The 15,889-nt window shown below is 46.8% G+C and overlaps 1 protein-coding gene across 4 annotated transcripts in view; it reads left to right on the plus strand.

The window, feature by feature from the left end:
• Positions 1-6,097: 6,097 nt before the first annotated feature.
• The window catches only part of clcn3 (chloride channel 3), a 137,552-nt gene continuing 127,760 nt past the window's right edge, over positions 6,098-15,889 (plus strand). The window contains exon 1 of one of the 4 annotated variants that reach the window (XM_052019760.1): positions 6,098-6,225. The gene's annotated coding sequence lies outside the window, so the exon portion shown is untranslated. Of the gene's footprint in view, positions 6,226-10,228; positions 10,248-14,030; positions 14,117-15,889 lie in introns of those variants that run through there. The other 3 variants (XM_052019765.1, XM_052019763.1, XM_052019761.1) reach the window with 3 other exon arrangements.

Genomic DNA, 15,889 nt, shown 5'->3' on the forward strand with positions numbered 1-15,889 from the left:
CATGACCCGGGGAGTGTCTGGACTTAAAAAACAATTCTCCTGCTCAGACTGGGGGCAATTTCTGGGGCCTGGATCTTCTGCGGTCCGGCACCAGTCAAGTCCCAAGGGCACCAGACTAGAGAGTTTCAACCTGTATATATATCTTAAGTTGTTCTGAACTGATTCTTCTTCAGTTGTTGTTGTTAATGACTTTCTGCTGTCAAGCTTTAATTTCAATGGGTAGTTATTGATTCTTGTCTGAAAATAAGATTTGCCTTTGTAGTTATGCACTTGTACTAAAGGTGCTGTGACTAACATCTTCAGCTTACGTTACAACACCTCCGGAATAAACTTGATGTATAATGAATTATTTGCTGACCACGAAATACATTGCTGTTCCTTCATCATTACTGGATCTAAATCCTGGAACTCTCTACCCAATAGCATGTGGGAGTACCTTCACCAGAAAGACAGTGGCAGTCAAAGAGGTGGTTCAGCTTCACCTTCTAAAGGGCAATTAGGGATGGACAATAAATGCTGGTCTTACCAGTGTTGCCCATATCCAGAAAAATTAATATGTAAATTAATAACACATACAAAATGTCATCAAACAACTGATAATCACTGATAATCTGATGGTTCAGAAATCCTGATAGTTCGGCATCTGGTGAGCTAGATGCTGATTCCTGCACTCCCTCAAACATACCGGTGTCCCAGTTCCCACACTCCCTTCAAACTTGCCAGGTTCACCGAGTAATTTATGATACCACTGTGTAACAGTGAATTAAAGTGTGTTGGAGTATTGTCCTGAACCTTCCGATCTTTACACCCATGACATTTGATTGAAGTAATCTTCCTCTTTGATTTTAATTTTTCACTGTACCTTGGTACAAGTGACAATAATAAATCAATACCAATACCAATTATCCGACTTGCCTGCTACTAAACAATGAACAGTTCAATACAAAGTGCTTATGTTCAACCACTAACACAGCAAAAATGCTATCTTGGGGAAAAGTTTGAGCTTATCAGCATTTGGAATAGTTCACGAATGAGTCTCACTCTGGAGATGATTTTGATGCTACCACTTCTAAATCTTGCTGGGGTGCGGAGCAGACATATTTATTGACGTGTTGACAGGAAGATGTTTGGTGGCATTGCTACATTACAGGAGAAACCCTTATGCTTCTTCAGGATTTACTTTCAGCTCACTGCCTTTTACTAAAAGTTCAGCACATACTCTGTGTTCCTCATAGCATATTGGAGTGATTTTCAGTCAATTTTTGATCAGTTTTGGTTTATAATGAGCTAAGTATTCCTTGCTATCTACGATGGTACACAAACAGCAAGCATGCATTTGCAGTGGATAATAGATTGAGAATATCATTGTGAATTAGGGGTAGCTTTCATTTATAAATTTGTTTTTAAAGAATGCAGCAATGAAGGACAATCATATGCCTCTGATCCTGGATCCATGGTGTGATTCTAGAAATTCATTTTTATAAATGATAGGTTGCAGGTGTTCTACATGTACTATTATACATGGATTCAAGTGATATTATACCTCCAGTGACAATTTAATTATTAAGAAGTAAATGCATAATGATTACACTGACATTTGCATTCATCTGTGTGCTTTTGAGACTGATGTAGTTCATCATAACATTTATTGAGTCATCCAGCACAGAAACAGGCCCTCTGGGCCCACCATGACCAAGTACTCATCTATACTAATGCCATATTTTTACCCTGTTGGAGAATGAACAATTTACTATTATTTCAACATACCACAAATTGGTATGGGTGATACTTGATTATTAGTTCATGATTTATTTCCAGTTTGCTAGCTCATCTTTAAATATTAGAGATGTCCTATCAGGCCCAGAGAATATGAGGAGAGTAGATTACGTAAAAATTAGCGGGAAAATGGCATTGCTCTGTGACCCAGCTGAGACTCGTTGGGCTGAAGAGACCTCCTTCTCTGTCATAGGGAAATATGGAACATCTTTAACATTGATGTGCAATCCCTCCGTACCTCCATCCCACACTGAGATGGTCTGAGGGCCCACCACTTCTCCCTTCATCAGAGGTACAACCAGTTCTCCTCCGCCAATACAATCATTTGCCCGGCTGAATTTGTTCTTAGATTGAACAAGCTTCCTCTTCAACTCCACTCACTTTCTCCAGATCAAAGGTGTGGCTATGGGAATTTGTGCAGGTCCAAAATACGCCTGTCTTTTTTGTGGGATAAATGGAACAGTCTTTATTTCAGAGCTCCTCAGACACCCCCCCCCCCCATCAACTCTTTTTCTGGACAATTGCAATCATTGACTACTGCATTGGTGCTGCTTGAGAACTCAAAAGTTTAATCTCTCTTGCTCGCAATTTCCACCTCAGGAGCCTGAGGGCACGTACCACCAGGCTCAAGGACAGCTTCTACCCCACTGTGATAAGACTATTGAAAGGTTCCCTTATACAAAGATGGACTATGACCTTGTTGTGACCTTGTACCTTATTGTCTACCTGCACTGCACTTCCTCTGTAGCTGTGACACTTTACTCTGTTCTGTTATTGTTTTTACCTGTACTACCTCAATGTACTCTGTACTAACTCAATGTAACTACACTATATAATGAATTGGCTTGTACGATTGGTATGCAAGACGTTTTTCACTGTAGATCGGTACAGGTGACAATAATAAACCAATACCCTCACTTTTACATTGTCTATCTCTGACTCTTCCCCTCCCTTTCCTCCCTGTAAAGAAGAATGCCATCTCCATGCCATTTTCCTATTTTCTCAGTCTCTGTCGTATTTTCTTCGATGACAATATTTTCCACATGGGTGCCTCTCAGATTCCTGAACCATAGTTTCCCATCTATCATAGCTGGCAGAACCAACTCATCTATTTGCCACAATTCTGCTCTCACCCCAGAGCAAGGATAGAGTTCTCCCAGTCCTCACATTCTACCACACCAGCCTCTGCATTCAATGTGTCATCCTTCACAATTTGTCAGCTTCCCCACAGAATCTTAAGGGACCATTCCCTTCACGATACCCTGGTCCATTTTTCTGTCTCAACAATCACTCCCCTTTCCTACCCCATTTCCCACAGGAGACTCCACACCTGCCTTTTGACCTCTCATCTTCCCACTGTCCAAGGACCCAGAGTCCAACCAAGCACAGCAGCAATTCACTTGCATTTCTTCCAGTCAAGGGAACAGCATTTGGCATTCACAAAGTGGTATCCTTTACATTGGAGAAAGAAGATTGGCTGATGCTTTGTGGAGCATCTGTTGCCATCTGTTGTCAATGAGAGCTCCCTGTTGACTGCTGTCCTAATTCTCCATCCCAGTCAGACCTATCAATCTATGGCTTTCTGCACTATAATGAGGGCCAATGTAAGTTTGAAGAGCAGCAGTTTGACATGATAGAGAGTATCCTCAGTGCAAAGACAAGACTTAGTCGCCAGAGGATATGTGCAGCAGTCTCTCCACCACTGCAGTCATGCTCAACTTGATGTGGACTTTTACCGATGCACCATAGAAAGCATCCTATCAGGATGTATCACGGCTTGGTGTGGCAACTGCTCTGCCCAAGATCGCAAGAAGCTGCAGAGCGTTGTGGACACAGCCCAGCGCATCACGGACACCAGTCTCCCCTCCTTGGACTCTGTCTTTACCTCTCGTTGTCTTGGTGAAGCAGCCAGCATAATCAAAGACCCCACCCACCTGGGACATTCTCTCTTCTCTCCTCTTCCATCAGGTAGAAGATACAGGAGCCTAAGGGCACATACCACCAGACTTAAGAACAGCTTCTACCCCACTGTGATAAGACTATTGAACAGTTCTCCTATACAATGAGATGGACTATGACCTATGACCTCACGATCTACCTTGTTGTTACCTTACACCTTATTGCACTGCACTTTCTCTGTAGCTGTGACACTTTACTCTGTACTGTTATTGTTTTTTTTACCTGTACTACATCAATGCACTCTGTACTAACTTGATGTAACAGCACTGTGTAATGAATTGACCTGTAAGATAGGTTTGTAAGACGTTTTTCACTGTACCTCGGTACAAGTGACAATAATAAACCAATACCAATACCAAAATACTTGGTCAAGTAAGTTTATCCCTCAGGTTGTCTCTTGCACCACATTCCGCAGGCCCGGTTTGGCAGGACTGTCAGTTGAGTTGGTGGTGCTGCTAAAGCTATTCTTAATGATGGGCATTAATATCTTCCATCCAGAGTATGTACTGTGCCTTTGTTACTATTGTCAAAGTCAAAAGTTGAGTTTATTGTCATATGCACATGTATGCACAGGTGAAATGAAAAACTCACTTGTAGCAGCATCACAGGCACATAGCATCAGATACACAGCATTCACAAGAAAAATATAAATTGGTGCTTTTTCCACATATTATTTCAAGGAGCATTGATTCATCAGCTGTTGGAGGATGGTAGGTGGTAATTGGGAGGTTTCCTTACCCTTGTTTGATCTTCAGAATGTCAAGGAATATTTGTGCCACAAAAATGTCAGGCAATGACTATCTCCAACAAGAGAGAGTCTGACCACCAACCATTATCATTGCCAGGTCTCCTACCATCTCCAAATCCCCCAGAGTTAACATCCTGGGAGTCACTATTGACCAGAAGCACAATAGGACCAGCCACATAAGCATTGTGGCTACAAGAGCAGGTCAGAGGCTGGTTATTCTGTGGCAACTGATTCACCTCCTGATCCCCAAAAGCCTTTCCACCAGCTACAAGGCATAAGTCAGGAGATTGATGGAATACTCTCTACTGGCCTCAATGAGTGCAGTTCCAACAACTGTCAACAAGCTGCCTGTTTGATTAGCACCCCATTCCACCACTGTAAATATACATTCCCTTCACCGGTGCAGTGTCATATAGTCATAGAGTTGTACAGCACAGAAACGGGTCCTTCAGGCCACCACATCCATGCTGACCTTTTTGACCATCTAGACTAATCCCATTTGCCTACATTAGGAACATATCCTTCTATACTTTGTCTGTTCCCAGTTCCCGCTCCCCACCCATCTCACTGGGACCCCAGTTCCTGCTCCCCTCCCATCCCACTGGGGCCCCAGTTCCCCCTCCCCTTCCATCCCACTGGGGCCCCAGTTCCCCCTCCCCTTCCATCCCACTGGGGCCCCAGTTCCCCCTCCCCTTCCATCCCACTGGGGCCCCAGTTCCCATTCCCATCTCACTGGGACCCCAGTTCCTCCCCCCCTTCCATCCCACTGGAGCCCCAGTTCCCATTCCCATCTCACTGGGACCCCAGTTCCCACTCCCCTTCCACCTCATTGGAGCCCCAGTTCCTCCTCCCCTTCATTCTCACTGGGACCCCAGTTCCTCCTCCCCTTCCATCCCACTGGAGCCCCAGTTCCCATTCCCATCTCACTGGAGCCCCAGGTCCCATTCCCATCCCACTGGAGCCCCAGTTCCCATTCCCATCTCACTTGGACCCAAGTTCCTCCTCCCCTTCCATCCCACTGGAGCCCCAGTTCCCATTCCCATCTCACTGGAGCCCCAGGTCCCATTCCCATCCCACTGGGGCCCCAGTTCCCATTCCCATCTCACTGGGACCCCAGTTCCTCCTCCCCTTCCATCCCACTGGGGCCCCAGTTCCCATTCCCATCTCACTGGGACCCCAGTTCCTCCCCCCCTTCCACCTCATTGGAGCCCCAGTTCCTCCTCCCCTTCATTCTCACTGGGACCCCAGTTCCCACCCTCTCTCCCAACTGACCAGCATCCCATTTCTCGCACTTCCTTTCCTGTGTCACATTTGAGAAAATTCAATCAAAGGCGCGTTGGATTATAACATGCAATAATCCCTGCGGAGGGGAGGGGTTGGGTTGGTAATTGAGGGGGGGGGGGGGGTAAGAGGGACAGTTGACCAATCCGGCACCACCAGTGCACTCACTGTGCCGGCTGATCCCCGCGGCTGCTCCACCAGAGGCGGCGCTGCGGGCAGACCGCGCGCGCGCCACCGCACCGTCGCCGCAGGGAGCCCGCGAGCGCGCTCCGACCGCGCGCACCCCCTCTCGGCGCGGCCCCGCGGCTTCGCCCGTGACGTAACCTCCAGAACAAAGGCGCTGCTCCGCGGCGGGGCGGGATATCGCGAGCGTTGGGCGCGCGGGTCTCGCGATGCCCGAGCGTCGGTCGGCCGGCTCGGCGTGTGCCATGACAACAGGAGCTGCGGGGAGGATGTGCAGGGTAGGTACCGCGCCTGACGGGCTCCGGCCGGCGGGCAGGGCAGAGAGGGCGGCGGGCAGAAACCGTGGGGCGGCAGGGTCTGTGATCGGGCGGGGAGGAGCTGCGTACTGATGGGTCCAGGGGGGTGGGGCCGCTCAATGACCGGTCAGGGCTCCGTGAGGGGCTGGGATAGGTAGGGACATAGGGAGTCTCTGGGGGTGGGGCTGGGATGGGGAGGGGAGGGGAGGGGAGGGGCTGAGGGGATGGGGAGGTGCTGGGATAAGGAGTCTCTGGGGGTGGGGCTGGGGAGGGGAGGGGCTGAGATGGGATGGGGAGGTGCTGGGATAAGGAGTCTCTGGGGGTGGGGCTGGGATGGGAGGGGAGGGGCTGAGGGGATGGGGAGGTGCTGGGATAAGGAGTCTCTGGGGGTGGGGCTGGGATGGGGAGGGGCTGAGATGGGATGGGGAGGTGCTGGGATAAGGAGTCTCTGGGGGTGGGGCTGGGAGGGGAGGGGCTGAGATGGGATGGGAAGGTGCTGGGATAAGGAGTCTCTGGGGGTGGGGCTGGGATGGGGAGGGGAGGGGCTGAGATGGGATGGGGAGGTGCTGGGATAAGGAGTCTCTGGGGGTGGGGCTGGGATGGGAGGGGAGGGGCTGAGATGGGATGGGGAGGTGCTGGGATAAGGAGTCTCTGGGGGTGGGGCTGGGATGGGGAGGGGAGGGGCTGAGATGGGATGGGGAGGTGCTGGGATAAGGAGTCTCTGGGGGTGGGGCTGGGATGGGGAGGGGAGGGGCTGAGATGGGATGGGGAGGTGCTGGGATAAGGAGTCTCTGGGGGTGGGGCTGGGATGGGGAGGGGAGGGGCTGAGATGGGATGGGGAGGTGCTGGGATAAGGAGTCTCTGGGGGTGGGGCTGGGATGGGGAGTCTGGGGGAGGGGCTGGGATAGGTAGGGACATAGGGAGTCTGTGGGGATGGGGAGGGGCTGAGAGGGGATGGGGAGGTGCTGGAAGAGGGAGTCTCTGGGGGTGGGGCTGGGGAGGGGAGGGGCTGGGATAGGTAGCGACTGTGATAGGGAGTCTCTGGGGGAGGGACTGGGATAGGTAGGGACATAGGGAGTCTCTGGGGGTGGGGCTGGGATGGGGAGGGGAGGGGATAAGGAGTCTCTGGGGGTGGGGCTGGGATGGGGAGGGGAGGGGAGGGGCTGAGGGGATGGGGAGGTGCTGGGATAAGGAGTCTCTGGGGGTGGGGCTGGGATGGGGAGGGGAGGGGCTGAGGGGATGGGGAGGTGCTGGGATAAGGAGTCTGGGGGTGGGGCTGGGATGGGGAGTGGGGGAGGGGCTGGGATAGGTAGGGACATAGGGAGTCTGTGGGGATGGGGAGGGGAGGGGCTGAGAGGGGATGGGGAGGTGCTGGAAGAGGGAGTCTCTGGGGGTGGGGCTGGGGAGGGGAGGGGCTGGGATAGGTAGCGACTGTGATAGGGAGTCTCTGGGGGAGGGGCTGGGATAGGTAGGGACATAGGGGGTCTGTGGGGATGGGATAGGTAGGGATAGGGAGTCTCTGGGGGTGGGGTTGGGATGGGGAGGGGCTGGGATAGGTAGCGACTGTGATACGGAGTCTCTGGGGATAGGGCTGGGATAGGGAGTCTGGGGGAGGGTCTGGGATAGGTAGGGACTGATAGGGAGTCTGTGGGGATGGGATGGGGAGGGGTGGGGCTGGGATAGGTAGGGACTGATAGGGAGTCTCTGGGGGTGGGAATGGGAGGGGGTGGGATGGGGTGGGGCTAGGGGGGAGGAATTGGGAGGGGGATGGGCTGGGTGCTGGGATGGGGATGGGCTGGGTGGGATGAGGTGGGGTGGTAGGGGATGGGCTGGGAAGGTGCATCAGAGACATGTTACAGAGGGATGCATTTTGGGGAGAGGGACTGGAGGGTGGTTGTGGGGGAGGATTTGGTGCAGAAGGAGGGGTTAGGGGAGGGGGACTGTGGGAGGAGGGGTTAGGGGGATTGGTGCAGGGGAGGCATATCATGGGGGGAAGGATTGGGTGTTGGTGTGGGGAAGAGGGATGGGAGGTGGAGTTTTGTGTATGGGGAGAGGGGAGATGGTGGGGAGGGGTTGTCGAGTGCTGTGATGGTATTGGTTTATTATTGTCACTTGTACCGAGGTATGGTGAAAAACTTGTCTTGCATACTGTTCGTACAGATCTGTTCATTTCACAGTGCACTGAGGTAGTACAGGGTAAAAACAATAACAGAATACAGAGTAAAGTGTCACAGCTTCAGGGAAGTGCATTGCAGGTGGACAACAAGGTGCAAGGTCAAACAAGGTAGATTGTGAGGTCAAGAGTCCATGTCATCGTATAAGGGAACCGTTCAATAGTCTTATCAGCGTGGGATAGAAGCTGTCCTTGAGCCTGGTGGTACGTGCCCTCAGGCTCCTGTATCTTCTGTCTGGTGGGAGAGAAGAGAAAATGTCCTGGGTGGGTGGGGTCTTTGATTATGCTGGCTGCTTCACCAAGGCAGTGAGAGGTATAGACAGAGTCCATGGAAGGGAGGCTGGTTTCCGTGTAGCATAGTGGTAGATTGGCTGGTCAGGTTTCTGTGATGACTGATGCCACAGATTGGTTACAGTCCAAGTTCATTGATGTTTTTGAGGAGAAAGCAGAATTAGACAATGATATTGTGGTAATTAAATCCCTTCAATGTGGTACCTTCAATAAATGAACAAATAAAGTCCAAAGAATGTGTAGTCAGGGCTTGTGTAGCAGAATGGTTTTATTGCTGACCAGGACAGAAAGTGGAGAGTAGGAGTCAAGATAGCTGTTTACAGTTATAGGTGTATGCCGTGCTTCATCTCCAGACTGTCCAGACTCTGTAATCAAAACAGAAATTCTAAATTTCAGTATAATTTATACTGAATTTAGTCGGATATCAGTGAAGTTGTAGAGTTGTCAAATAATAAGCAAATAAAGATGCTGGAGGAACTCAGCCAGTCAGACAGCAACTATGGAGAGAAATGAACAGTCGACGTTTTGGGTCGAGACCCTTCATCATGTCCAGACTGTCCATTTCCCTCAAGATGTTGCCACCCTGCTGAGTTCCTCCATTAGCTGATCTGAGATAGTATGTTTGGGTAGGAAGAATTGAGAGGTCATGTTACTTGGAAGATGTAAATCTAGGTGGGGGTGGAGGAATATCGGATCTTGGAACCACATAAACAAATCATTTAAAGTTGCACTTCTGGTTGTCCAGGCTATAAAGAAGAAAATAAATCAAGCACCAGTGCCTATTTCTGGGCAGATAGTATTAAAATTGTGCTTTAGGTGTGGCTCTGACTGCACATTTTAAGAAGAATGAAAGATTGATGAGGGTGTAGAAAATGGGAGTAGGAATGCTTCACATTGATGGAATTAGCTGAGGAAAGTGGGAGGAGGCTTGCTTCAGGAAGCTTAAACGTTCCTGTGGATTGATTGAGCTGAATGCTTTATTTCGATGTCTTATCCTGTTTCTGGTGTGTATCCGATCCTGGGTGGGAATGGGGTAATTAACATGACAGAGTGCAAGAAGCAAATCGAGGAACGGAAAGGAACCTTATTCTTTCCCCCAAATGCATTTCACAATAATTTTTTCCTTCTATACTTCTGCAATCTATAATTGCATCGAGATCAAAGAGCAGTATCAAGTGCAGTAAATACATCTAGAGTCAAGAGTTGGTATTGTAGAAGCTTGCCCTACTATATAGTCAGAATTTCAGCAATTGAAAAAAATTAATCTGCAATAAGTTATAGAGTCATAGAGGTGTCCAGCACAGAAACGGGACCTTACCCCACTGTGTCCATGCTAACCATTTTGCCGTTCAACACTAAACTTTGGAACAGTGCCCTGTTGTGCTAATAATTTGTTAACTTTCTTTCGCTTGTAGTTTGGAAATAATTGAACTGGTTGAGTTTTGCTAATCGTTAAACAAAGAAAAGGCTTTATTCATTCACTCTGGAGTTCTGCAAGGAATACGCTGCTATATTGGAAGAGTGTGAGAGATTTGTAGAAGTAAATTCTTTTATTATTCAAGCCTCTTGTACCATCTATACCTCCCTTAAATCAGCAAATGTGATTTTGAGCTTCCAAGGCCTGGTACTTTCTTTCTTGCTCCCTCATCCGCTCTGTCCTCTCCATCTTTGGCTTCAAACATGTCAGCGATGCCCATTGTAAACTCGAGGAACAGCACCTCATCTTCTTTCTGGGCTTGTTGCAATCTACAGGACTTAATAGTGAATTTAGTAATTTTAAGTAACTACCCTTTTACCTCTTAACAGCTTTCAATTTATTTATTTTCTCTTCTGTGTGAAATTACTGGTTTGTAAAGTAATTGTTACTTTGACAACTTTAGACTCGCCCATTCACATACATTCGCTCTTTCTTTTTCAGTTCTCATGAAGGTGCCCATGACCTGAAACATTTGAGTATGTTTATCTCCCCAAATATGCTGTTTGATGAACTAAATGTTTCTGGCATCTTGTTTTTTTGTTTTGGATTTATAGCATTTTAGTTTTTTTTTGAAGTCCTTTAACTAATATTGCCTTTAGATTCCAGAAGTAGTTGGGGGTACTTTCCAACATAGCCCATGCAAAGTGTGGCATGGTGGCTCAGCAGTGAGTGTTACTGTCTTGCAGCTCCAGAGACCCAGGTTCAAGCTTGATCTCAAATGCTGACTGTATGGCGTCTGCATATTCTCTCTTTGACAGTATGGATTTCCCTCGTTTCCTCTCACATCCCAAAGACGTGCTGGTTGGTTAATCGGCTGCCTATATATTTTGCAGTGTGCAGAAAAAAAGTATGAAAGGGGAGTTGGTGAGCATGTGAGAGAGAATATGTTGGATTACAGGGGGGAAAATAAATAGGAGGAGGGAACTGGATTGATGGGATTGCTCTTCTGGGAGCTAGCACAGGCTGAATGGGCTGAGCAGCCTCCTTTTGTGTTATAGTAACATGCTATTATTAATTGTATTTTATTCTGTTTGCTTTCTGCACTGTCAGCAAGTTGAGGACTCGGAGTTGCATATTGTGTTTGGAAACTTTCAGATAAACTTTGTTAGCATCATCATTTTCGGAGGTGATTCTTGAGTTTGAGATTAACTTGTTTGACTCCACTTTTGTGGGGTTTGGGATGGTCAATGTATCTGCAGCCTCTGCCAAAGGTGGGACAGAAGGTGAATGATTGGGCTAGGTGGGTAATTTGAAGGTGGTGCACTGTCTCCCACCTTTTACCTTGGATGTACGTGTGCACTTTTGTCAAAAGGACCTGGTGTAGTCATTGCCACTGTGCACTCATGGGACAGGAAGTTCCCTGAGGTGATGGAATTGTTCTACTTTTTCAAGTAGACTTTGAAAATACCCTTAATCTTTTCCTCTGTCTGCTTGGTAATCTCTGGAAAGTTAGGGTAGATGGTAATGTGAAGTTGAAGTTATAATGAGGTTAGCCATTATGTGAAGTATGTTTGAGGGGCTGAGATATCTTTATTAGTCACATGTACATCGAAACACACAGTGAAGTGCATCCTTTGCGTAGGGTGTTCTGGGGGCAGCCCGCAAGTGTTGCCACACCTCCAGCGCCAACGTAGCATGCCCACAACTTCCTAACCTGTATGTCTTTGGAAAGTGGGAGGAAACCGAAGGAAACCCACGCAGACATGGGGAGAACGTACAAACTCCTTACAGACAGTGGCTGGAATTGAACCAGGGTTTCTGGCACTGTAAAGTGTTACGCTAACTGCTACACTACCGTGCCTGCAAACACACTACTGTTCATGTTTTCATGTGTTTCAGGCCTTCCAACATTGATTTCCTTGCAGCGGTATTTCTGTTGTCACCTTTGCTTTGCGGGGGATAGCAAAGTGGATAAGGAAATGGTCAGACCATTAGTTACTGATACCTGGACAACATGGACATCCTCGGTCCATGATATAATCAATCAGGTGCCAGTGCTTGCTTTGGGAACATCTCTATACTTGTCTCTCTGACAAAATGGTGTTGGTTATGACAAAACTGCGTTCTGAGCATTTTATCAGGAAGAGGACGGATATCAGTTATCCATATTCCATCTTTGCCAATCATGCCTTTCCAAAGTGTTGGTGAGTGTTCATAGTGTTGCTGAGTTCCTCCAGCATCATCGTGTTGGCATGAACACTGAATTCTCTCACTTTAAATAATCCCCACACCCACCCCCAACCATGCATCTTTTCTTCCCTTTCCTAGCTTCTCTTCTTTTTCTACCCCACCCCCACCTTTTTTTCCTCCTTACCTTTGACCCATCCCCCAGTGGACCTGCTCTCCCCTCCTCCCCCACACCTGCCTATCACCATCTCTTACATGCATCTCCCTATCACCACCTTGTGCCCACCCCACCTCCCCTCTTTTGTCCACCTATCACTGCTCTGCTTTTCCCTCCTATATATTGGGCTTCCCCTTTTCCTATCTTCAGTCCTGAAGAAGGGTCCTGACCTAAAACACTGACTGCTGGCTTTTCTCCATGATGTTACCTGGCCTGCTGAGTTCCTCCAGCATCGTAGTGTTTTTCATGCTTTTCCAAATGATTGTTATTTCTTACTCTGTTAATGTATCTAATGCGGAGATGCTAGACTGCCATTCCTCCACATGTCATGTATTGCTCTTAGTTGACCACTTTCTAAATTGCAAAACTAATGGTTGACTTCTTCAAAAGATTGGGGATTACAGAGGACCTCGGGACTTTGATTCTGAAGAATTGTGAAAGAATGGTGGGAAGTATGCTGGACTAGTTTTGGTTTTGAAGGATATTTGTGTGATGCATTGTTAGATGCATTGTTAGATACATTAAAAAAAGATTATGAGCAAAAATTTGAATGAAAATAGAAAATGCCAGAAATGCTCAGCAGATCAGGCAGCATCTGTACAGAGAAAAAAACAGTTAACAGTTCTTTTGAAAAGTTAGTAGCTTGAAATATTAACTCTACTCTTCTTTGTATAGATGCTGCTTAATTTGCTGATTAGCTGCTGCATTCTGTTTTTGTTTTGGATTTCCAGTACCTGGAGTTTTTTTGCTTTTCAATAATTGGGATAAAGTTGACAGACTTTTTTTGGGGTGGGGGAGGAAAGACAACATCTTTCTGAAATACTAAAGATGGTTTAAGGATGGCTCAAAGACTGACAAACAATTTGCAAGTTGTCATTTTTCTGTAAAGGTAAACAAAAATTAAATTTGTAAATGAGGGAGTGATTGTGTTGAAGAGTTAAAATAATACTAAGCATCATCGTAAAATACAGCACAAGAGACCTTTTAGGTCTGTAACAGCTCTTTTGAATAACAGTCAAGTTAGTCCTACTTCCTTATACCTTTTCCCTTATCACTGCAATCTTTTCTCCTTCATATATTTATATAGTTCCCTTCTGAAGCCATGTAGAAACTTTATCAAGAACTCTGAAAGATAATATTTCCTCCAGTGATTGATGTCACCACCAATCACATCTAATCTGTTTAAGCAGTCCAAAGGGAATGTTTCCTCTGTGACACTCTTGATAAACAGTGTTGTTCCTTCTCTTCCCATGACATCAACCTCACTCTAATTTTCAGAATTAGTATTACCCATCCGTGTCATGCATACGCCACTTTTTTAATCTCACCCAGTCATTCAAAACATAGACTTTTGTGAGGCAACTTCACTATTTTCTCAACCAAGTAGTCATTCTTTTATGTTAAGGTATTTATGTAAAGTTTGCATCTGCTATTTTTGTAGTGAGAAGAATTAAGTTACTGTCTTTGGTCTCCTCCACAAATACCCTGTCTCTGCTGGCAGTGTTTGAAGATCAGCCTGACTGTTCGCAAGATGTTGGAGGAACTTGGAGGGTTAGGCAGCATCTGTGGAGGGAAATAGACAGTCGAGGTATGTTCGCTACTTCGGTTTTTTGCTTGACTGTGAGATCAGTTTTTGATCATTGCCACTGCTTCTGGCTACTTCTGTTTGATACAGAGTCTGCTTGACCTCATCTGATTTCAAAACCCTTATCCTTGCCTGTGTACTCAAGAGTGGAAAATTCCATTGTACTTCTGGTCAGTCTCCATCTTCCAACCTATGTCAACTTGTGCTTATGCAGAACACCGTTCCAGTCTTACTGAGCTTGCAGAAAGTACTGTTTGCTCATCATTTGTTGGCTTAATTAACCTGCATTGATTCACAATCTGTCTGTGCCTCAATTTTAAAATCCTACTTCTTTAAATCTCTTCTTGACTATGTCCCTTCTCAGCATGATAACCACTGATATTCCTGCAAGTTGTCTTCAGGATCTCTTGGCTTCTCTGGTCTTTTGTTCATCTCTTGGGAACTATAGCTTTACCACTACTCAAAGTAGAAAGGAACATTTGGAATGGTATTAGTCCATGCTTTGGGAGCATGGAAAAGCCCTGTGTAAATGACAGAAGGAGCGGACCAGCTTGCAAATTACTCGCCTGTCTGACTCGTTGTGCGCTTTCTTGCCCCATTGGTGGAAGAGCCTCCAGTTCCCACATTGGCTTTATGGCTTCTGAAGTGATTTCGGAGACCAGAGTGAAAGCAAGTCATCCTTGATTCTGAGGGAAAAACTCAGAAGAGGATTTTAATTGGGACTGTGCTGTTTTATTTTCAGCTGCCTTCATTCAAAGCTCATATCCAGTAACTGCATATGGATGCTTTTTTTTGTATCTGTATCAATTTTCTCCCAGAATAACTCACTTGTGCCACCCCAAGCTCCGTCTCCATAGCCTTGAGAATTTTTCCTCACGGTTTATCCAGTTCCTTCTTGATCCGCAGGCACTGTATTCCAGCTTGCAGCTACGGTGTTTTTTGAGCGGGAGAAAAGTTTTTTTTCTTGCATCTCTTTTCGTTCATTTTACACCTGTGATATCCCCTCAATTCCTCCACTATTGGGAACAGTCTCCCATTATTTGCTCTGTCCAGGAGATTTGGGATGTCACCAAAGACTTGCAAATTTCTACAGATGTGTGGTGGAAAGCATTCAGAGTGGTTGCATTACATCCTGGTATGCAGGCTCCAATGCACAGGATTGCAAAAGGCTGCAGAGGGTCGTAGACTCCGCCAGCTCCATCAGGGGCACAACTCTCCTTGCCATCGAGGACACCTTCAAGAGGTGGTGCTTCAGGAAGGTAGCATCCATTACTAAGGACCCTCGTCATCTGGGACACGCCCTCTTCTCGTTACTACCATTGGGGAGGAAGTACAGGAGCCTGATGACCTGCACTCAATGATTGAGGAACAGCTTCTTCCCCTCTGCCATCAGATTTCTGAATGGCCCATGAGCACTACCTCATTATTCCTTTTTTTGCACTATTCTGTTTATTTTGTGATTTTATGTCTTTGCACTGTACTGTTGCTGCAAAACAACAAATTTCCTATCATATCGTCAGTGATAATAAACCTGATTCTGATTCGGGCCTCTCATCAGTTTATATACCTCTATCAAATTTTCCCTTGGCCTTCTTTAAAGAAAAGACCTTCTTTAAAGTCCCAGCCTCTCTAATCTACTCCTGTAACTGTAGTCCCTCATTCCTGGAATCATTCTCGAAAATCCTATCTGGATTAAAACAAAAGCCTGTTTCCCCTCCATTGACTCCATCTACGTTTCTCGCTGTCTCAGGAAAGCAGCCAACAGAGATGACCCTT

Source organism: Pristis pectinata, chromosome 7 (genome assembly GCF_009764475.1).
Source record: "Pristis pectinata isolate sPriPec2 chromosome 7, sPriPec2.1.pri, whole genome shotgun sequence".
NCBI lineage: Eukaryota > Metazoa > Chordata > Chondrichthyes > Rhinopristiformes > Pristidae > Pristis > Pristis pectinata.